Source organism: Piliocolobus tephrosceles, chromosome 2, assembly GCF_002776525.5.
Source record: "Piliocolobus tephrosceles isolate RC106 chromosome 2, ASM277652v3, whole genome shotgun sequence".
Classification (NCBI taxonomy): domain Eukaryota; kingdom Metazoa; phylum Chordata; class Mammalia; order Primates; family Cercopithecidae; genus Piliocolobus; species Piliocolobus tephrosceles.
This window is the reverse complement of record NC_045435.1, coordinates 78236853-78244037: the sequence shown is the minus strand read 5'-3', so window position 1 is coordinate 78244037 and position 7185 is coordinate 78236853.

Sequence of the window (7185 nt, the reverse complement as noted above, 5' to 3'; positions counted from 1 at the left end):
CGGAATCCCAGACATGTTGAATGATTGTCCATGGACCCATCTGATGTTGGTGCCCACAGAATCTGATTGCTTAGAAGGCCTCGGGCAGGTAGGGAATTCAAATAGTCATCCCTGCACACAGCTCTTTCAAAACCAAAATGCTCATGGGCAGGTCTTGTTCAACCAGGCTATTGTGGTACACTTTCCTCCTTACCTGGACAAAAGGGCAGTTCCTCAGGCTGGACAGAGAAAGCACTGGGCAAGTGAATCACTCTTACCTGGTCTCTAGTGGTCTGCCTCTTAGCCTGAACCATCATCACAGAGGAGATAGACCACTTTAAACTGCGAATGCAACTATCTTGCCTGGTTTTCCCTTAGCAATCTTGGGAACGCGAGCGAGCATCAGTGCGGGAATGGATTCTCCTGAGACGCGCATAGCAGCCTTGCACACCAGGGCTGCTGGAAAAACATCTGCCAGGTTTAATCAAACACCAAACGACCCTTGGGTTCTCTGGAGTTATTTGATTGAATGCAACAAATATTGATCCAGCAGCTCCTGTGGGCCGGGCCTAGGTTGATCTCCTGGGGAATGAGAGGTCAGATCTTGGAGCTCACAGAACATAGTGAGAAGGGCTGTATGGGGGACAGCGGACAACTTTGGTGCACAGAAGAACCTTCCTGAGGGAGGCCACTGTCATTTCTGTCATTGAAACAATGCTTAGAAAGCCATTAGCACAGTGCCTGGCTCTATACATGTGATTTATATTAATAATAATTATTACTATCTCTATCAGCAGGAAGTCTTCAGGTTCCTTAGAAAAAGACTGGCTGCAGCCTTTCTCAACTGGGATTCTGTGAATAAACGAAACCCGACAGAAAATGACGCCAGTGACTCTTTCCTCAGTCCTCCCAGGAATGACACCATTCTACAGGCATGGGAAAGAAGTTGATTCATTACAAACAGGGGCTGTCCCCGAATGTTAGGGCTCAATTCTTTCTGGGAAGCCAGTTAAGAAAGGCTGGTGGGGAGTTTATTTAGGTATTTAATGAATACCTGTTTGATATCTGCAGGCATTTTTCTAAGCCCTGCACTGTCCAGTTCGGTAGTCATGATCCAACCACATGTCCATTGAGCATTTGCAATGAGTCTTTTCCAAATTGTGACGCACTGTAAGCATAAAACACACACTGAATTTCAAAGTTTAGTATAATGAAACGTAAAATTTCTCATTAATAATTTTTATATTGAGTTATATGTTGAATGACCATACTTGGATAGATTGGGCTAAATCAGAGGTTGACAAACTTTCCCTGTAAAGGACTGGATAGTAAGAATTTTCAGCTTTGTGGATCACCTGGTCTCAGCTATGCAACTACTCAACTCTGCCCCTGCAGTGCAAAATCAAACATAGACAATACAAAAACAAATGGGTGTGGCTGGTTCCAATAAAACTTTATTTTAAAAAAACAGATGCGGCCAGGCGCGGTGGCTCACGCCTGTAATCCCAGCACTTTGGGAGACTGAGGCGGGCGGATCACGAGGTCAGCAGATCGAGACCATCCTGGCTAACAAGGTGAAACCCCGTCTCTACTAAAAATAGAAAAAATTAGCCGGGTGTGGTGGCGGGGCCTGTAGTCCCAGCTACTCGGGAGGCTGAGGCAGGAGAATGGCGTAAACCCGGGAGGCGGAGCTTGCAGTGAGCCGAGATCGTGCCAGTGCACTCCAGCCTGGGCGACAGAGCAGACTCTGTCTCAAAAAAAAAAAAAAAAACAAAACAAAACAAAACAACAACAACAAAAAAAACAAAAACAGATGGCGGGCTAGATTTCACCCACAGGCTGTATAGTTTGCTGATTTCTGTGTTAAATAAAATATTAAATATATTAAAGTTAATTTCACTTATTTCTTTTACTTCTTAAAATATGGCTACCAGAAAATTTCAAATTACATTTTGGCTTATATTATATTCCTATTGGACCAGACTGGTCTAAGAACTTTACAGATATTAACTCTGGGGGATGATACTTTTATCCTGGGAGGGGTGTGTGTGTGTGTGTGTGTGTGTGTGTGCTGAGATGTATGAATTCCAACGACAGTCTAGAGCGAGTGTGAAGTTGGCTCCCCGGCCTGGCTCCACCACTGCTGAGTGTGGAGCCAACGTGCAGGCTGGCTTGTGGAGGTTTCCTGCGGGTATCTGGACCTGTCTGAGCCCTTCCTCTTTCTAGGTTCACCTCTGGACTCAAGGTAAGTTCCCTAAAAGGCCACTGGGTGGTGCTGTCGGACCACACGCCATGGCGGTTGCCCCACTGGAAACCTGAGCTCTCCACCTGGTTCTGCCATTTGCTGTGTGGCCTTGGACCTCAGTTTCCTCACCTGTAAACGGGATTAGATTATACTGAAAAGAACACGAACTTTGAAGGCAGACAGACCGGGATTTTAATTCTGCCTCCACCCGGGCCCCATTGTGACTTTATAGATACTTTCCCCCATAAAAAATATTAAATATTATGTTTTACAACTATATTGGTATGAAGACAAACATCTTATTATTACTATGTTAATTTTTTCTTCATCCCCAAAGTTCATGTTTTTCTTTCTGATTCTGAAGGAAATTAACACATTTCCATGGGCCCTAGGCACGGTGCCTGCTGTGCCTAATGGATGAGTCACCCTAGTTCACTACTTCCCAGCTGTGTGACCTTGGGCAAGTTGTTTAACTTCTCTGGGCCTCACTCTCCTCGTCTATAAAATGGAGATGACATCAGACTCCACCTCAGTGCTGTGGTTGGAATTCAGTGAGATGGCCCATGCAACAGCCTCTTAGCACACAGCCTGGCACAGAGCAGCCCTTGGCAAATGGCAGCCATTACTTATTATTACCTTTAAGGATATTTTCAGCTCTAGCCTCTATGAAACTGTGAAAAGATCTCAGGAGCGGGAATCTCAAAGTAACGATAATTTGGAAAAATAAAACTCCCAGGGTATTTGGTGGTAGAGTTTCCTAGAGCATACACGGGCAGCAGAAGGAGTTTCTGCAAATGACCAACCTCCTCCCACCTGCCATCGGAGGGCACATTTGAGGCAGGGACCTGGGCTGGTGCCACCCGGCCAGAAACTGAGCAGGCCAAGGAATATGTGCCAGGCAGGGAGGTCCTTGGGAAAGGGCTGAGTGTGTGTGTGTGTGTGTGTGTGTGTGTGTGTGCATGTACACACGCACAAACCTGCATCCATAGATTCTTGTTTCCTCAAATTCCCTTATTTTGACTTAATCTCAGTATCTTCCCTGAATCCCAAAGATTGACACCACTGTTGCCAGGGTCTTGGGGACTGTGGGGACCTGCTCCTCCTTTGAAATATGACCCAAGTGACAAGGGGATGCTGGCTCCTTCAGGATCATTCAGGTGGAAGCCCACCCCTGATCAGGAGACTGAGCAGCTGATGCAAATGTGAGCCTCTCTCAGTGGCCCTGCTTTCCACCCTCACGCCTGCCTGGGCTGGGTGCCTTTCCCCTTTCCAGGAGGGGTGAGGGATGTGGCCCCCAGTTTGTCGCCCTTTCCTGGTTTGGCAACTACTCTTTATACTTGCCCTCTCCAGCCCAAGAGCGAGATAGGAGCAGGGTTACTGAATTGCAGGAGCTCCCTTCACCCACCCCACCCCCAGCAGGGTCAGGGTGAAGGTCACCGGAGGAAGGTTTCTGTATTTGTGGCAGGAAAGTGGTGTTGACAAGGAAGAGGATGTCACAAAGACTGGAAGCAGGGGCGTCTCCATCCTCAGGCTTACTTGCCAAAATATTTGCAATATTTGTGGCGAATGACAAAGAAACAGAACCCTGGCATGATGCCTTGTGTGGCAAAAATTCATTCTGAATAACTAAGCTTGAGCAACATGTACACCCAGATGTAAAGCAGCCTACCCTTTAATAGAGTAAGCCCTGTTAATGCAAATATACAAGTAAGGGAATTTAATTTATCGAGGGCTTACTAGGCATCAGGCACATCCTCCATGGTTTACACCCATCACCTTATTTAAACTTTACCTATGAGGTTGATTCTCTTATTATCTCTATTTTACACATAAGGAAACTAAAGGTAAGTAGCCTGCTCAAGGTCCCACAGCTGGTAGGCGGTAGAGACTATGGCTCCAAAGTGAGCCTGGTCCTTGCTACCATGCTACACCTCTCCTCACCAAGGGGGACTGGGGGAGTGATTTCAAATCTGGGCCTCAGATCATGTGCCTTGGAATCAACTGAGGGACTTGTTGAAATTGCAGGTTCCTGCGTCCTGGCCGTAGACCCTTTAGACAGACTCTGGGAGACTGGGACCCAGGAATCGCCATGGTAACCGGTTCCCTGGGATTCCAGTGCATATCAAGGTTTAGACTATTTTTTGTTCCTTTGGTTTTTGTTTTGTTTTTGACAAAAGGTCTTGCTCTGTTTCCCAAGCTGGAGTGCAGTGGTACGATCACAGCTCATTGCAGCCTCGACTTTCCAGGCTCAAGTGATTCTCGTGCCTCAGCCTTCTGAGTAGCTGGGACTAAAGGCATGCACCACCATGCACAGCTAATTTTTAAAATTTTTTGTTCAGATGGGGTCTTGCCATGTTACCCAGGCTGGTCTCAAACTCCCGGGTTCAAGTGATCGTCCCATCTCAGCCTCCCAAAATGCTGGGATTACAGGCGTCAACCACCACACCCAGCCAAGCTTTAGACTTTTTGGACAAAGCCAAGGCTAAAAGGGTGCCTATGACCAGGGGAATCCCTTTTCCCCAAAAGGCCACCAGAGTTCCTTGCCTAGGCCAGGCCAGGTGACCCAGAGGGACAGGAGGATGTTTGCAGCTCCATGAGGTTATGTGCAGTGAGACATGCCCTGCTCTGTGCCCTCTTGCTTGGCAGAACTTGGCCGGAATAAGAGCTGGCAGATACCTGTGGCTCCAGTAACCTGCTCCTGGACAGGAGTGGAGGGATGTCTTGTTGGGAGGAAGTTGCAGGGTGTCAGGACCAAGTCAGAGCCATGGACAGACTCATTTAGTGTCTGGTCCTCCCTCCCATTCCTCCCCCAGCCAGCATGGAGTCCCAAGCTCCAGCAGCCAGGGTTCTTGTCCCAGCCTTGCGGGCTGTCAGAGCTTGCAGTACTCTGGGACAGAAGTAAGGGAATTTAATTTATCGAGGGCTTACTAGGCATCAGGCACATCCTCCATGGTTTACACCCATCACCCTATTTAAACTTTACCTATGGCCGGGCGCGGTGGCTCAAGCCTGTAATCCCAGCACTTTGGGAGGCCGAGACGGGCGGATCACAAGGTCAGGAGATCGAGACCATCCTGGCTAACATGGTGAAACCCCGTCTCTACTAAAAAATACAAAAAACTAGCTGGGCGAGGTGGCGGGCGCCTGTAGTCCCAGCTACTCGGGAGGCTGAGGCAGGAGAATGGCGTAAACCTGGGAGGCAGAGTTTGCAGTGAGCTGAGATCCGGCCACTGCACTCCAGCCTGGGCGACGGAGTGAGACTCTGTCTCAAAAAAAAAAAAAAAAAAAAAAAACTTTACCTGCGAGGTTGATTCTCTTATTATCTCTATTTTACACATAAGGAAACTAAAGGTAAGTAGCCTGCTCGAGGTCCCACAGCTGGTAGGCAGCAGAGACTATGGCTCTATGAGACAGAAGGATGAGCCTCTCCCTTCGGAATAAGCCAATTTATGACTTGCTTGACCTTTTTTTTTTTTTTTTCTTTGAGAGTCTCACTCTGTCACCCAGGCTGGAGTGCAGTGGCACGATCTCAGCTCACTGCAACCTCCACCTCCCGGGTTCAAGCGATTGTTGTGCCTCAGCCTCCCAGTAGCTGGCTACAGGAGTGTACCCACCATGCCTGGCTAATTTTTTGTATTTTTAGTAGAGACGGAGTTTCGCCATGTTGGCCAGGCTGGTCGCAAACTCCTGAGCTCAGGCAATCGGCCCACCTTGGCCTCCCAAAGTGCTAGGATTACAGGCATGAGCCACCATGCCTGAACTCGTTTGACCATTTTGGACCTTGGAAACTGGCAGGTTTCCTGGAACAGTGAGCCCTGGCTTGGGAGAAGGGTGACAGATGTGTTAGCAGCCTTGCCATCCCTCCCCCTCACCAATTCGTGAGACCTTTGTCCAATGAGGTTAATTGGACATTTGAGGAAGATGGCTTCCCCTGCTTAATGAGGGCCCTCTTGATTGTATTTCCCCAGTCAGGTGTTACATAATTTCAAGCATCAGACTTAAGGTCTTTTTCTCCTACATCAAAAGTCACGTCATCCCCAATATACTAAAGGGAAAAAGCAAGGAGTGGAACCGTGCATAGGGTGTGCTGTATTTTGTATTTTTAAGGTTACATATGATGCTCATTTCTGTGCAGTCTCTCTGAAAAAACACATGAGCTGGGAAGAGGGGCTGTCTCTGAGACAGGAAACTCGGGGATGGGGTCAGGGCGCAGCGTTCCTTTTCCCTGCTTATTCTTCGGTACTGCCTGCACATTTAGCCATGTTCATGTATGACTTGAACAAAGAAACATCAGGGAAAACAAAGCAAAACAAACAAAAATAGGCATACAGGCTAAATGGTGCTGTATTGTTGGACTCCAGTGAACTTCCTTGATTGCAGAAAGATAACAAAATCCCCGAGTCCCAGCCAGCGCACTAGGTGTTTGTCACACTGGGGCCCCAAAGATCCCCAACACTGGCCCTGGTGACAAATACAATGTGGTGGATGTTGCAATAGAGGTAGGGCACACATGGGGGCTGGGGGCACTTGACCCGGGCTCTGGAATAGGGCAGGGCATGTGGGGGCAGAGCCAAGGCCCCCAAGGAGGGAGAGCATGGGGGTGCAGGGTGGAGGACATCCTCCTGGAGCAGGGGTTCAGGGTGCGACCCTGGCAGAAGGTGGGGCTGGCGCAATATACCAGATAACAGAGACCTTCATGGTGGCCAAGACTGAGCTCTCTCCGATGGTGATGGGAGCCACTGAAGGATTTATGGGCACGGGGTGGGACTGAGGGTGGGCTGTGCTCAGATTAGTATTTCAGAGGATGACACTGGTGCTTCCTGGGCTGGCTGAGTTGGAGGAGGACAATTCGAAGGCAGAGAAACCAGGCGGGAGTGGCCTTTATCCTTCACCCTGTGAGACGTGATGGTGGCCTGACCTCACACAGGAGGGGCAGATTCTTAAAACAGTTAATTGCCCAA